The following is a 17629-nucleotide window of genomic DNA, read 5'->3' as shown; positions in this document are numbered from 1 at the left end:
TAACTCCCCCTCCCATTCTCACACTGACCTTTCTAGCCTGGGCCTCCTACATTGTCAGTGAGGCCCAGCGCAAATTGGAGGAACAGCACCTCATTTCGCTTGGGTAGCTTACACCCTAGCAGTATGAACATTGACTTCTCTAACTTCAAGTACCCCTTGCTTTCCCTCTCCATCCCCTCCCCTTCCAGTTCTCCGACCAGTCTTACTGCCGACTACATTTTATCTGTTTGCTTTGTTGTTACCTTCACCCAACTAACAATGATCTATTCTACATTTTCCTTGATCTCAATTCCCTATGTCCTGTTTTCACACCTTACACTTTCTTATCCACACACTTCCTTATCTATGCATCACCCATTCCCCTGACATCTGTCTAAAGGGTCTCGACCCGAAACGTCACCCAATCCTTCTCTCCAGATATGCTGCCTGTCCCGCTGAGTTACTCCAGCATTTTTTGTCTAGCTTCGATTTAAACCAGCATCTGTAGTTCCTTCTACACATTAGTGTCATGGCCTGTGCGCTGTTGTGGAGCATGTTTTAGGTCCTTGGGCGGCTAAATTTGTGAAAGGTATTCCACATTCTCAGACAAAAAAGTGCAGGAAATACTTAACAGGCCAGGCTGCATCTGTATTCAACATTTTCTGATTTTGTTAAAGATATCCAACATCTGCATTAAAAAAACAAAACTATTTAGTAATGTGTTCCACATTCTGCTGGCTGCTAAGATTTGAAAAAAAGCCATGTATAATGGCCGATACTGCACACGAGATTTACACAGTGGACATCAGTCACTGTCTTTAGGTGGATGAAATCCACGTCTATTGGGGAGCAATCCTTCACTCACTGTGAGGCAGTTAAGGATGCTGGTGGTGATTCTCTATGCTTAACAGCAAAGAGCCATCTTTGTGGTTACCACAATCAGACAAAGCATTTTTAGGTTGCCAGTAGGTTTATCCTCCATTTCCAGGGTTGTGTTGGAGTTGAAACACAGCCATTTTGACAGACTAAATAAGGTGCTGTTGGAGTCGTGTGCACGCCTCTCAATGGATAGAATGACTCTGAGGTGGTCTTCAAAGTGTGCATTTCAGTAGGCAGTGACCATCTCAGCTCTGACAAGCTGACCCCCTGACTTTCAGTGGAGTGGGCCTTGGATGTTTGGGCTATGATGACTTTAATAATACTGAAGCCTTCTTTACAAATATTCTAAAGTTTACAAACCCACAACATACAGAGGTAAGGTTAGTAGCCAAGCTCTACCTTCTAGTAAAATTAAAACACAAACTGTGATATCTAATTACCTAAACAGACTGGGCAATCATCTTTACAAAGGGAGGCTGGATGCAATGAGCAATGTTACACGAAGGACAAACATGTTCCAGAGCTAATTAGCAAACATTAAATTACGTCTGAAGACTGAAGGGTCTCGACCCGAAACGTCACCCATTCCTTCTCCAGAGATGCTGCCAGTCTCGCTGAGTTACTCCAGCATTGCGTCTACTTTCGATTTAAACCAGCATCTGCAGTTCTTTCCTACACATTAAATTATGTTCTGTGCAAACAACTTTCCATAGTGTAATGGGATTTATACTTGCATTATGAACAAAGGAAATATTTATGGAAGATATACTTAAAATGATAGGCTGTGCCACAACATTTTTCCATTGTTGCATAATACTCATGGGAACATTCCATGTGGAATTCTTCTTACATAATTTCCTCCTCCTCAAAACAATGGATTTTCACAGGTGTTTGATAGAAACTGCCAGTTGCCCTAAGAACCTTTGGTAGAATTACAAACTAAAATGATTTCTTTATTCTCCCCAAAATTCCCAAACATATTTCAGTTACGAAAATAGTAGCAGCAACAATTAGCAATGTGTGAGTGGAAGAGTGAAAAGCAGAGAAGTGTCATCATCACTTCAAGAAAAATACCCTTGACACCCACTCCTGGAGCTTACTCCTTGCAAAGTATCACCCATATTTAATGTTTCTGGTGCAGTTGGACAAGATTTGTACAGAGATAACCCACCAAAAAACACTGAAGATTAACAAGGACATAAGCTGCCATCTCCATCCTTGATATCTTTTGGTCAGTGTTCATTTTATCCTCCTGCAATACCTGTTACTTAGCTAGTTTCTGCATTTGCCTGGTTCCATTCCTATCTTAACTAGTCATACAATCAAGGGAACAGAAGAGCCTTGTTGCACAAGTTCAACCCAGCAAGTTTCTATCCTTGGAAGTCTCTAATTTCTTAAATTCACCCATAATGCCCCATACCACATATACTTTGGCAAAATTGTTCATCACTTGGGCTCTATGTTTTCATGCTGATAGTCTGACATCCTGCACAGAAGATATTCAATTAAATTGCCAAACCAAAACTAATCTTCCCTGCCACAAACCATATCCTGCATCACTGCTCATCCTGACAGTTTGCATGCACCTCATCTTTTAGCCCTATATGCCCTTGGTGTGCACCTAATATTGGCCACATTTGCCCCTTGCTCAGATCACTTATAGACAGAAAACTCTCATGCATGCCTATTATGTATTGACTTATCTAATTGAATGCTGTAAAAGCCAACAGGGTTTTCACATCCTCCACCTTCTGCTGTTAATTTAGGCACACTCCTTACAATATTTCTTTAGGAGTATCCTAGTTGGGGATGTGGGGAAGCAGACACTTGGACACAAACCATTACCACCAGCCTCCACTTTATTCTCAGTTAGTTAAACTGACCTGGATATTTTGAGTATTTAAAACTAAACTGTGTAGGTATTTATGTACACATTATTATGTGGCTGAAAATGTAGTATTCATAAGAAACTGAAAGTATTTTAACCACATGACATGATAGGATACTTTTTCCAAACAAAACCTCAACATCATTAACGAGAAAAAGATTAAATGAAATTGGAACAGAGTTTAAGTTCACTGTATTATAAACCTCTAATTGGGGGAATTGATAAAGATGAAGGAAGATGAGTTAGACAGGTTACAAATTGAACCACCAGGGACATAGAATGTAGTTCTATTGAGGTGATGGGGAGCTCTATTTTGACCTACATGTAGAGTATCGTGAGCAACAAGGAAGACAAGCGGAGTACAGTGAATCATATGTTCATCATTAACATTCATTTTTGGCCATGTCAGCATCTGTAATTATCAATATGCCTTAATGCATAAAGTATATTCTGCTAATGTCTTAAAGCAAGACTTACTATGGCTATATTTCTAGATGCAGAGTGGCGAGAGATCAGCAATGCCCAACTCAAGTCAAGCTCTCTAACCTCTTAGCTCCCAGTCCAACCACACCAATCTGAAAATTCTTACTTTGTCATCAACTTGTCAGGGAAATTATTATTGAAAATAGTAATTACGGAAGGACCTAGTTTCCCCGTGAGTAAAGATCATAAGATGGATCTTTTAAAGAGACCGAGGTAGATGGAAATGTAGCATGGTTCAAGGTGAATTCCAGAGATTAGGAATTAGATAAATAAACGCAGTGCTATCAATACCACAGCAGGGATGCAGGTCATATGGAAGGAAGAGATTACAAAACACATGCAAAAATGAGGTCAGAGTCAAGGATACATCCTTTATGAAGGGTGGTGCCCTTGCAAGAATGAGAACACAAAGATCTACTGGAAATGCTCTGACTACAACTAGAGGCCACACTTAGAGTTAGTTAATAATGAATACTTCTATTGTCTATTTGGGAATACAAATAGATCAAGAAGGAGGATGAACAATACAGCATGGCTAATTACAGAAATAAGCCTGCTGACTTTGCTACATTTACATATAAAGGGCTTTAATTTGTACGGCTGGATTTTAAACTTTCAGCAGATAGCATTAAATGAGCATTCGCATGCTCCAAAGGAATTATAAAACTAATGATCCCAAAACACACGACTGCTTTGAAATTAAACAAAAGTCTGGATAATAGTTTATTCACTTAAAACTCATTGGTCCAAAGCCCAAAGTTCGCCTTTTGCCAAAATATTTAGCACAATATTCTCATGCAGATATTACCTTTTATAAATACACAAACATTATTTTATTGACATCAGGACCTTAGTCAAATCAAATGTTCCAACATGATTTTGCTAAATTCTTTTCAAGTCACAGCACATTTAGTGTTACTTGATAAATTAAACTGCGTACAGGTGAGACTGTACTGAGAGCAGATGCACGGCAACCAAGAAGCTTCATAATCACATTTGTCAAGCTTGCTAAAAATATAGACACATCTTTTGGGCAAATATTCAGAGCTAATGGAAATTAGCCAACTCTGAGCAATTGAACCTAGTCAGTCTCAGAAGATTATCTGTTATGAAGAAATGTGGTAGATAGTAGATTTAATGGATTAGACACACTGCAGGTACAGGAAGAAAGATGGGAGAACACCAGAAAGGGCAGAAATGCATTGTAAGAGTTACCTGTAGTCAATCCCCACTCAAACAGGTTTGTAGCACATGGTTGGTTGTGATGCACAGCAGGGAAGAGAAAATACTAGGTGAGCAATAGTAGTCAGAAATTCATAAGGGGAACAGCCAGGCATTTCTATACCAAAGGCGAGACTCCAGAAATGGTATGCCGTCGTCCTGGTGCCAGAATCAGGGATGTCGGAGCAGGTACAGAATATTCTGAAGGAGGGATAGAAAACAGCCCGAGTTCATAGAACGCTAGCACTGATGACATGGGGACATAGAGGGATGAGGTCTTCCACAGTGAATTTAAGAAGGTTTAAAAAAAAACTTTAGGGTCATAATCTTGAGATTACTGCTGATGCCAAATGCTGGTGGAAGAAAAAATGGAAGAATAAGGCAAATTAATACATAGTTGCAAAGCTGCATCCCCATGAGTAGGAGGAAGGCGGCGTAGATGACAAGTCTATGTCAATTCTGTATGACACTCTTTCCAGCTTCCCATATGATTTATGCCCGGCTGTAGCCTTGGACAAGCTTTGTCACTATCCTCACCACCACCAATTTCCATGTCATCTGCAAACAAGATTAATCACACCTATATTCACATGGAAGTGGAATTCAGTTCAAATGGTGTTTTACGAGAAAACGGTGTATATACAATTATTGCATTGATCTAATTTTAATAAAATTCTTATCAATGCTTAATCATGAACAAATTGATTAGAAAGCTAAACCAATGAGTCATTATTCAGGATTTCTTATAAAAATTTAAAAATGTCAATAGAAATTTAAATCTGATCTTTTACACAAACAGCATTAACATTCATCCTTTAGAGCATATCATCATGAAGATCATAGCTGATTTGAACTTTTGACCTAAACTCCATTTCCTGTCCAATCCCCATAACATGCAATTCTCTTGCAATCTAAAAATACTCAATTTGAATATACTAAATAATTCTGCATCCACACTTCTCAAGCAAATTAAGATCCACAACAAGGAATTCTCTCACTTCTGTCTTAAATGATCAACCCCTCAGGCGATAACACAGTCCCAATCATGTTCAAAGTCCCCCGAAGGAAATTCAGTCTGAAGAAAGGTCTCAACCCTAAACGTCACCCATTCCTTCTCTCCAGAGATGCTGCCCATCCCGCTGAGTTACTCCAGCATTTTGTGTCTACCTTCCCCAAAGGAAAGATCCTCCCGACATTTAATTTCTCAATAACCAAAGTTTGAATGAGATCAATTCCAATGCAATATATTTATAAAACTCTCATCTTGTTTGTTCCCCACTCAGTGTATGTTTATTCCCCCGTTAGCTTGTCTCGTATGTTTTTTTGTGCGGTTTTCATCCAGAAAAAAAAGGTACACGGTAGTGTGACAAATTTAGACCCACCCTACTCACCATTCCCCAGCGGTCTGAATAAATCCACTTTTGTTACTTTTTAAAAACAATTTACCTAATAAACTTTAATAAATGCATCTCCGCCCCCTCCCCCCGGAGTGCCCCGTGCCTGACCTTCCTCCCGTGGTGCAACGCGGCGGCAGAGGGTCCAACAAGATGGCAGTCGCTGCCATTCCCCACCGATCGCAGTCGAGCTGCAGGAGAGGCTTCGGGTCCATGCCCGGCCCACAGGAGAAACAGGGCCGAGATCAGTGGCTTTCCCCCCCTCGCCCACCCACAGCCCCGGAGGACACTTCCCCGCCTGGCAACGGCTCCACGGGTTGCTGGGCCCGCAGAAGAGGTTTCCACCCAACTGGGGTTGCCGCGCCCGCAGGACCACCCGCAGCAGAGATTTGCACCCAACCACTGCACACCTGTCTAGTAGTTTATAACTGTCATCCATACATTTATAAAGACATGCACACGCAAGCTGGATAATGATTCATCAATTAAGCAGATTTTTTAAGAGTATTATAAGCAAATTTAAAACCTGCTTTGCATCTAAAGGATCACAAAAAATTGGTGTTACAAGGAATTGGGATAATGAACATTGTATATTCATCAAAGTATCATTATTGCGATCATTGTGGAGAAAGTTCCTCAAAAGACTTCAATGCCTCATCCAAGATAACCCAGTTGTCAATCTTGGTGCGAAAATCCCTCTTTTGAATTTAAACCATTCAACACAACAGTACAAAGCTGGCACTAAGGGTACGTCTGTCCAAGAACACACTTTATATGAACCTCCAAATATATCAATTGAGTGCCGCCAAAAATTAAGCCGAATCACAAAAGTCATGGGAAATAGAATGTTTTTCCCATCTGTTCCTTTTCATAGCTCCTCACAGGAAACAGGTGTGGATAGTGTTCATATCAAAATCGTAAATACTAATTTACACAAAGCTTTGGGTTCAGGAGAAAGGGGACAACACCAAATGAATAAACAATGTAGAGAATTATGGGTGTACATTCAGGTGGTTTACCTAACAACCAGAATATGTAAGATTAAGTTTTTGCTGAACATTAAAAAAAGCCAAATGATTTGGAAAGCTTTGAATGAGACAGAAGTCAGAGGTTCAAAATTCAGGTTGATCTGTCCAAGGGGAAATAAGAAAGACTTTCTGAAGCTCATCTCCCTTTTAATGCACCTCTACCATAACCCCCCCACCACCCTCCCCATCTATATCACTCCTCCTGGCTTTAAATTTTACCCTTCTTCTCACCTCATCTCTCTTTCACCTCTAGACTTTGTCACTTACTCCATCCATCCACCGATCAAAACCACCCTCACATGCATGGTTGGCTGCCAGTGACTAGCACACTTCCACAGGGGTTGGTGCTGGGGCCACTACCCTTCACGTTGTATATTAATGATTTGGATGAAGGGATTGAAGGCTTTGTGGCCAAGTTTGCAGATGATATAGAGATAGGTGGAGAGGGCAGATAGTATAGCAGCGACTCAGCAGAAGGATTTGGACAGGTTGGGAGAGTGGGCAGAGAAGTGGCAGATGGAATACAGCGTAGCAAGGTGTGGTGCCATGTATTTTGGTAGTAGGAATAAAGGCGGAGACTATTTTCTAAATGGGGAGAGAATTCAGAAATTGACGGTGTAAAGGGACTTGAGTGCTGGTGCAGGATTCCCAAAAGTTAATTTGCAAGTCGAATCGGTAGTAAGGAAGCCAAAGGCAATGCTAGCCTTTATTTCGAGAAGACTAGAATACAAAAACTGGTATGTAATGTTGAAGCTCCATTAGACACGCCAGACCACATTTGGAGTATTGAGAGCAATTTTGGGCCCCATATCTGAGAAGGATGTGCTGGCACTGGAGAGGGTCCAGAGGAGGTTTACAAGAATGACCCCAGGAATAAGTGGGTTAACATATGATGAGCGTTTGATGGCCCTGTACCTCTACTCGCTGGAGTTTAGAAGGGTGATGGGGGACCCTATTATAAACTTACCGAATAGTGAATGGCCTGGATAGAGCGTATGTAGAGAGGATGTTTCCACTAGTAGGAGTCAATAGTCAATTTATTTGTCACATACACATAAATGTGCAGTGAAATGAAAGATTACCCACAGTCCAACAATACTAAGACCAATAAAAATAAGCAATAACACACACACAATCATAAACCAACACCAAACAAAAAGAAACATCCATCACAGTGAGTCTCCTCCAGTCACCTCTTCACTGTGATGGAAGGCCAGAATGTCTTTTCTCTTCCCCTGCCGTCTTCTCCCGCGGTCAGGCTGTTGAACTTGCCACGTCGGGGCGGTCGTGGCTCCCGACATTGAAGCCCCCGCCGGGCAGAGAAAATCCCGCGGCCGATTCCAGGCCGCGCCGGACGGTGAAAGGTCCGCGGCGGGCCAACCCAAGCCCCGCGATTCGGGGCGGGCGAAGACGCTGCTGCTGCCGGAGCTCCCGATGTCAGCCCCCACCCAGGGGCCTGCGAGCTTCCGACGTCCACGCGGCCGAAGTAGCCTCCGACGGCGAGTCACAGCCGCTCTCGCAGCGCCATCACAGCCTCCGAAGGCAGCCAGCTCCGCAGATGGTGAGTCCAGCCCACGGGCTCTGCAAACCAGAGCCCAGGTGGTCCCAGCTTGAGGCCGCCAGCTCCAGGTGTTTGGCCGATGGTAGGCTGCAGCGGGAACGGAGACACGACCCAGAAAAAAAGGTCGCGTCTCCGCTCGGAAGAGACAATTTTACAGTTCCTCCCCCCCACATAACCACAAAAAAAACTACATCATATCTAACACTACAACTAAGACAAAAAAACACCAAAAAACACAAAAGGACTGCAGGCAAGCCGCAGCTGCTAGGGCAGCGCAGGCACACCAGAGGTCATAGCCTCAAAATTAAAGGACGTTCCTTTAGGAAGGAGACGAGGAGGAATTTCTTTAGTCAGAGGGTGATGGATCTCTGGAATTCATTGCCACAGAAGGCTGTGGAGGACGTCAATGGATATATTAAAGACTGAGATAGATAGATTCTTGATTAGTACAGATGTCAGGGTTATGGGGAGGAGGCAGGAGAATGGGGTTAAGAGGGAAAGATAGATAAGGCATGATTGAATGGTGGTAACTTGATGGGCCGAATGACCTAATTCTGCTCGTATCACTTATGATACATGCTGCATGGCTACGACTCAAAATGACTTAAGTTTAGAACCAAATTTGAGGATTTTTAATTTACTAACAAAGGCAGACTACTGCACATTACTCAGACATTTAATAACCACTAGCTTAGAGCAGATCATTAATGTACCTTTAATGATCTGAACATGGATGCACAAGTGGGGATCCAAAGAAAGAAGTGGATGGTTTCCCCACCCAGTGGCTCCAGATAGTATTGTGCCAATTCTCTTGTGGTTTGGTGTGCAACCTTTTCATAATTCAGATGATCAGCAAACCTGCAATGGTGATAATTTTCCAATGCTCTGGAGTCTAATTTTGTACCAAGAACCAAAGCGATCAGGATCAGGATAAGCTGGACAAAGGTCTTCTGTGAAAAACAATGAAGGCTTGATGGGTCAGGCAGCATCTCTGGAGAACGTGCATAGGTAATGTTTCAGATTGGGACCCTTTGTTGGGCTGATTGTGGTTACGGGGAAGCAAATACCACAAATGATTTATAAATATACCACATTATTTAGTATTAAAATCACAGACAAGCTAGACCACATAACTTGGGCTTTAAACTCTGATCTAATTTCAGACAAAGCCTAATGTCTTACAGTAATTTTTAAAGTTGAAGTAAACCATATACATCATCTGGTATCACGAGGAAAAGTGTACAAAATCTTCTCAATAAAAGACTAGGCAGGTCCAGCAAAACAAAAAGTTATATGTACACTACCAAAGTGTTCATCAATATAGTTTTTGTTGACAGATGGATGCAGGGTAAGCAAGGTAGCAAAAAAGGTTACTGCAAATAGATGGGAATGCCTTTGGGTGGGGGAAAGAGAGAATAGACAGATGATTGGACAAAGGCCTGTTATGAAAAGACAAAAAAGTGTTACAAGGATAGAAGAGTAAATTCTTAAGCCAGAGGAAAAAATGTGGGCAGAAGGGGAGAAATGCATAGGAGTCCAGGTGGGGCAGAGGGTAGGGGCAGGGAAAGAGAGAAAAGGGGATTGTTTGTTGATTAGTCACCTAAAATTGGAGAATTCAATGTTCATACCATTAGGTTGTAAACTACCCAAGCAGAATACAAAGTGATGTTCCTTCAGTCTGCATGCTATCTCACTCTGGCAATGAGACAACCTAGGTTGGAAAGGTCAGTATGAGAATGGGAATTAAAATGGTTAGCAAACGAGAGAACTAGCAGTCCTCCCTGGACCACGTGCAAGTGTTTGGCAAAACAGTCACCGAGTCCACACTTGTTTTTGCCAATGTAAAGCAGGCCACATCGGGAACAAATACAACAGAAGACGTTCTGACACGAAACGTCACCTAGTCATGTTCTCCAGAAATGCTGCCTAACCTGCTGAGTTACTCCAGTATGGAGTCCTTTTCTTTAGCCGAACAATAGATCCAATTTTACATGCATCATTTCTGTCCTTTTGTTCCTCAACTCCCCAAGTTGTTCATCTATTACAAGCAAAATTCTATCACTCAATTGTAATAGATTAGCAGGTTCAAGCCAATTTCAGATAAACGATAGCTACAGTCATACATTTTCAGGAGATGCAGTTTTTCCAAACACATTTGTTTAGATATCAGACAAATCTCACCAGCCAAAATAGGCACAAAAAAAATTGAAGGGAAACACCATCACTAACTGCACACTATGAATTTTCCCAAAGGTTATGCAAAACTTACTTAAATTTGCTGATTTTACTTTGCTTGAAGGCACAGGCAAGTGTTCAAAATAAAACTCCTACCATTTAACTATGACACGAGTTCTGACAGTTAATCAAGAAGGGGATATGCAAAGTATTAAAGACAAATTAAGGAAGTCACTAAACAACAAAGGAAAGTAATTAAAAATAACAATGCACGAACTTGTTGCCAGAGTGTCATGGTGTAAAGTGCATGTAGAAAATTAAAAGTGGGATAAAGATTGATTTCATAAGAGGCAAATTTAAAACCAGTATTACAAAATATTTCTTCACGTAAAATGGTACTTCAAAAACCACAAAAAATTATGGATTCTTGACTGCATAGCACTTGATGGAAACATTAAGATTGACAATAATGAAGTCTGCAAAAGATAGTCCCAATTTCAACCTCATTATTTCTCCACTCCACACAATGGCAAGTAAATTCTACTCTCTGCCTCATCATCTGTTACATCCATGAAATCTGAAGGACAAAAGCAATTCAATGACAAAATAAATTAAAATAGGAATGTAAAGAAATCCTTCATGACACAGAATATAACTGAATGCAGTATTTACACCACAGAATCATCCCATAAGCATTAACTTTATACAAATACCACGCTGTGGATCCAGAACAGGATATCAACATGACACCAAGGCAAAACAGCAAAGCCTTCCTATTTTGCAGTTGCTGCAGCCATACAGTTCTCTAACAAGCCTGGCAGAAAGTAATTCAATCTTCTAGATCTGCTGATGTTCGCCAACCACTCACATTTTACAGCATCAGTAAAACACAACTGAATTACAGCTCTGTAATTCATTCCCAGAGATTTGTTACCCTGCATGGAATATAGATACCGCAGCAAAATAAACAATGCATTAGGATATTGCTAGTGATCTTATTTTTCACTGATTTAAGACGGGGGTAGATGAAAGTGGGGGTTCTAGGCTTTAAAAGTGAAACCCCTTGAACAGCAAAGAATTATTCAAAGTTTAAATGCTTCATTGCATAGGGAAATGTTAAAAACAAAAACTATCCTGACCCATCAGTCTGCTGACCCAAATGTCAATTTTCACAGGTCAAAGACTTTTTTTAAAAATAGTATCAGATCTACTGACATGATTTTTAAAATAGAACTATTTTTTTAAAACAACTGCGTAGTAATCAAATCTATTGGCCACCCACTGCTCAGAACACTAGGGCCTCACCATACACTGATTTCCTGTCCAATCAAATGGTTTAATTACTACATCTGGGATAATGGGCTCACATCTTAACTTTCACTGACTGACCTGATGTAGACTAGAGTATCATTTTGCACCATTTCTGAGCTGTAAATCAATTGAGGATTTCAAAGAAGGTTGAAGAGCCTGGTAATGATGCTTTCTCTGCAGTCTCTTGGGATTCCACATTACAAGGAATGTACATTATTTATAAAGAATAGCTGGTGTGTCCATTAAAGCTTTCAGGCTCAGAGTAAACAAGAGCTTTTGCATTTCAATCGTCACAACCTATGCTGCACTCAAATATTCTCTTTATGGAGCTCTCGTCAATTATAAATTATCAGCAAAAGGAAACCTCGTGTTACAACAGCGCAGGTAGCGAAATTCACAAATTATTACCAAAAAGATATATTCGCTCACAGAATGTGTTTTGTTTTAAACCTGTTTCTTGACCCACCCCCACTCACTGTAACCCTAGTGTCGCCTGTACTTTTCATAATGTGTGTTCGGTATTTTTCTCTTCCAAATATCACAATTTTCTTCCTGAACCACGTTGCAACATCTCATCTTTTATCCAAACAATATATTAAAAAACTTTAAATTGTACTTTGTAACTCTGTTAGACAGAGCCAGAAGACTCAAGTTGGCAAATAACAATGAAAACCCAAACAAAAGCCCACAAATTGTAGAACAAATCAATTTAACAAAACCGAGCAAGTCACACATCCCATCACACACAGGCTGCCAAAATTGTAACTTTCACAACTTCAGATGTCCCAAAGTCATTGACAGCCAATTAAGTACTTTCTTAGTTACTGTTGTAATGTGACATTGACATTATTCAGCAAACATGTAGGTTCACCCTCCGAGGTTCAAAACAGCACTATAGATCTTTTTAGATCCCATCAACGGAAGAAATGAGCCCTGGGTTAAACTTCTCATCCAAAAAAAAAACCAGAATCTCTAAAAGAGCAACACTCATACTTCACTGTTTTTGAAGATTAACCTAGAAGCAAATATTTAGGTTTCCACAAAGACCATGAACTCTCAATCTCAATTAAATCACATTCATGAGCATTTACATTTTATTTCTCATATATCGAGAAGCTTAGTTTGAAAATAATCAGTGAAAATTATCAAAAGCTACCCAATAGCAGAGAGAAAAAAGGTTCTTCTTGACCATATCAAGCTATTGCAGGAACAGATAAAACACCTGTCACTGTCTAGTTTCACACTAGTCATTTTCAGAAAGTGTTGAACAAAACAAGACAGTGCACCTCAAGGTAATTTAGTTTTTTTTATATTAAAACCTTTTTTGCAATTCCAAGTTTAGGGGAAATCAAAAACAAGAGTATATACGTTTAAGGTGAGAGGGGCAAGTTTTAATAATAACCCAAGAGGTGAGTTTTTCACTCAGGGTGGTAGGTTAATGGAACGGGCTGCCAAAGGAGGTAGTTGAGGCAGGTTCTACAACAGCATTTAGATGACACTTGAACAGCTACATGGGCAGGATGGGTTTAGAGGGATATGGCCAAATTGGACTAGCTTAGATGGGGCATCTTGGATGAGTTTGAACTAAAGTGCCTGTTTCTAAGCTCAATGACTAATTATATGTGTAGGAAAGAACTGCAGATGCTGGTTTAAATCGAAGGTAGACACAAAATGCTGGAGAAACTCAGCGGGACAGGCAGCATCTCTGGAGAGAAGGAATGGGTGGCTAATTAGTCGAGACCCTTCAGACTAATTATATCTACATAGGAAGAGTACATAATAAAATTGGTTTCGTAATGGTACAGCTTCTGGTAGAAGTTTTTTTTGTACAAGATGGCAATGGATGCAATTAAGCTATTTAAACCTGGAAAATCAAAGCTTAACAGACTCAGGATGCGGCTATATACACTTCAACTAACATCCACTGAGAATAATGAATGACTGATTTTTCACAATGAACATTATCAACGTGTCGCGCAGGAGGCAGAAAGTGGATGATCTAAAAGACAAAACAAACCATACAATTTGTTTCTCATGGACCAATAAATATTCTTTTACCTCAATCGAGCCAACAAACAAAATTTGATGCTTTGAACGCTTATTTATTGTCAGCGATGAGTCAGTTGATGTCATGGTCTACCGTGACAGTCTTGCCTTTAAAGACCCACTTTTCATTGAGCAAAGCACAAAATCTAGGCCGACACCTGAGAAAAGTAAAGAGTATTCCACTCCTAGGACAATTTGTTTTAAAAAACAATACACTGGTCACATTTAAGCCTCAACAAAAATCACTAAAAACTTATTACCTAGTCTTTATCGCATTGCTATTTGAGAATACTTACTGTCTGTAAAATAGCAAGCCTTTTCCTACACATATCCAAAAATACTTCAATGACAAAAGAGTGCTTTCAGACCCTGAAAGGCATGATACAAAAACATATCTTATTTGCTACAACAGCTGTTGCTCACACAATCTCACTTGCATTCAATGCAAGAACAAGGCCTTAATCGGGTCCACTAGCCTCATGGTGTAATTTTTAAATATTTAAAACATTATAATTTAAATTTGAATTTTGTTTGTTGTGCAATGTTCACTGTAGTTTTAAAACCCGATTTAATCACTTTTCATCCCCACTCCCACCATGCTTGGGCAATGGAAGGGAAGACGACCAAAGACCAATAGCATGAACAAACTGTAGCAAAGGACCTAGACACCATACACAAGCAGTCAACAGCCAAATTGTAGAGGAACGCATAACTCTACTTTAACAAAATAATTCTCCATCCATGGAAAACTATTTATGCTTTTTATTACACACAAATCCTGTTTTAATCCTTATGAGATACAGTATAATTAGCAATATTTTTCTCAGATAGAATTCTGAATCTTAAAAATGCAAAGCATTACACCTAGCATGTGCAAGACTGAAAATGCACTTCAAAACAGAAGCACGTCTCACTTAAAAAATATTATTTGACAGGAAGTAAATTTATTTTAAATTCAAATCCCTATTCAAATTTTGACCAAAATGTTCTCCAATACTAACAAGTCTATTAAACCTACTAATGGAAATGTATCTGCTGGTATTTGGCTGAGCACAAGCATAACTACACCTTCAAGGACCGCAATACCAAATTCAATTATGATTTTTATCAAATATGAAGTAATAAAATGACTCACCACTGTTGTAAAGAACTAATGACACAACTCCATCACCATCTGCAACCAGGTTACGTGTTCCAAATCTAGGTATTTTATTCAGTTGAGAATTTTAATCAACTTACCCGAAATTAAGCTTTCAACCTCCGCACCAGTATTTGGAGGGAAGGATATTTTTAAAATTGTTGGCTACTGCACTTAACCTATCGCTTCTTCTACCCAGACAACATACAACTTGTGTCTGCAAAACCTTATGCAAACTCAGTCCATACTACTTCCCAAGTGCATGAAGTATCTTCAAGTCAGGAAGGAGGGGGTAATACATGAACACATGTATTAAGAAAACACAAGGGGCAAAAATTATCCTAAATGCACAAAAGTAATTCAGGATTCAGAGAAGTACCTCAAAAATATACCGTGGCTGTTCAAAAAAAAACAGCATGTTAATAATACACAGTTGTTTAACAGAAACAGCAAGCTTAAAGGATATGTATTCATCAATAACAGGGATAAACTTATGTCAATGTACATGTGAACCACTTATTAGTTTAATAAATTGGTCAGAGTCCAGCTATTAATTAAACATGCTCAAAGTGAAATTTAAGGACATACTATTTATTTTTAAAACATTTTAAACTAAACAGTTGAACTTCAAGCTCACCCAAAGGAAGGAAGAACAAATGCTGGTTAAAAAGTGCTAATAATGAGAGGATACATTGAGGTGGGAACAAAAAGCAAGACAAGGACAAATTTCCTGTCCTTTTCGTAACTGAATCTCTGCCTTGAAGAGATTCCTGTCAAAGCGCCAAGAAGAATGCATGGCAGATAATGCATCAGCATATGGAAAAAAAACTCCAATACAGATAAATTAAATGTATTGAACACATGACATTGCAAACTAAATGCTTATTCACATTGGATGTTTTCATCATAAAAGGTTTCGTTTAAAATGCAAATATAAACTAAACCAATCAAAACCAGAGTAGATACTTTTATACAAACTCAGAGAGACCTGCTTGGAAGGCAAAAAAATATTCGTTTTCTATCATATAATCAGATCATTGTAAAAAGTACATTTAAATTAGATCTTTCACAATCCAAGTGTTTTTAAATAAATATTTTACTGTAACATTCCTCATGTTGCTAGGTGTCCAGTAGTACTATATTTTAATTACAAGAAAAAAAAATAAACGTGGCGTAGCTGTGATACTTTGTGTTTCAGCGAATGATCCATGAAAAAGACATTGAAATCAGGAAGGCAATTTCATAAGATTCATATCAAAGTTGGATAGTCAAAAACTGATTCATCGTGTAATCAGTTACAAATAATCCGAAATATTAGTATGATCTAAAAAGATAGGCTCCTTAACGCTGTTAAATAGTATTTGGCGCACAACCAGGGTTAGCTGAATACAGAAAATCATTCCAATACAATGTACGTCGTTGGAGACAGGAAGGAGTAAGTGGTTGTTACCCCAACTCTATCCCAAGGAAAAAGACATCCCATTAACTTTTAAGGGAGGAAAAAAAACTTTAATCGTAGTAGCACAAACGGCACGAGTTAAAATAGTCGCACAAAAGAATTGACCAACAAACAGATTTTGCAGCTGGGAAGCGGGGAGCCTTGAAACAAAAACGAACTTTCCCGGGAGATGAGCTGCATTTTTCCCCTCTGGATCCGACTACTTTTGCCCCTCTCCCCAGTGACGCCATGTTGGTCGAAAAGTACTTTTGGAAAAGAAGGCGAAGAAACGCGACAACTTTCCTCGTTTTAAACGCCCCACGGAAAAAATAAATAAATAAAGCAAAAGGGGAGTCGAGCGCTGAAGGAGAGAAGCATCTGTGACCGGGGGAGGGATAATGTTATGTGTTTAATTACCTGTGCCTGCCCTGAGCCACCTCCACTCGGTCCTCGCCGCCACCACCGCCGCCGCTCCATCTGCGGCTCATTCAACAAGCTGCAAACCGCCGAGCCCGGCGTCAGCCAGCCTGCGCCGCATCACCCTGCCTGCCTGCCGTGTAGCAGCCCGCCGGGCAGCACTACTTCCACAACCCCTTTCCCGGAGGGACTTGAAACTACAAACGCCCGTCAGCGCGCGCCCACCCATTCATTCTAAACATTGCAATACTGCTGCAGCTTCTCTTATGCGGCCCTCGCTGTTTTGTTTCCAGTTTACTTATTAATTATTCACAACTTCCTTAATGCACGCTACTGCCTCGTTTGCAAACGTCATTATTTCCCCCCACCCCCCCTGATTTAGTTAGCGTCTCTTTTTATTCAAACACCATGATATATAATTAGGCACAAATGTCAGAGTCTCTGAAATGCTGAAGCTTAATTTCAAATCTGTCGTGATTCATTAAAGTCACTTATATTTTGACGGATTAAAACATACAAATAACAAATAGCTATTTTTCTAATTTGTACTATTAAATCAAAGCGTAACTAGATTCGGCTATTATAATTGCCGAAGTTTCTTGCATTGAAGCACGTCTTTAAACCCGATCTCTGACTAAATTGACTCGTCAATAATATTTCCAGAGTTTCTT

At 39.9% G+C, this 17629-nt stretch overlaps 1 protein-coding gene across 1 annotated transcript in view; it reads right to left on the bottom strand.

Moving 5' to 3' along the window:
* Nucleotides 1–17097, bottom strand: part of smad1 (SMAD family member 1) — a 64262-nt gene extending 47165 nt beyond the window's left edge. Inside the window, exon 1 of the mRNA XM_078406172.1 lies at nucleotides 16959–17097. The gene's annotated coding sequence lies outside the window, so the exon portion shown is untranslated. The remainder of the gene's footprint in view (nucleotides 1–16958) is intronic.
* Between the last annotated feature and the right edge of the window lie 532 nt (nucleotides 17098–17629).

This window comes from Rhinoraja longicauda, chromosome 1 (genome assembly GCF_053455715.1).
Source record: "Rhinoraja longicauda isolate Sanriku21f chromosome 1, sRhiLon1.1, whole genome shotgun sequence".
Taxonomy (NCBI): Eukaryota; Metazoa; Chordata; class Chondrichthyes; order Rajiformes; family Arhynchobatidae; genus Rhinoraja; species Rhinoraja longicauda.
The sequence above is the reverse complement of the archived record's forward strand: the minus strand, read 5'-3'. Positions and strand labels throughout refer to the sequence as shown.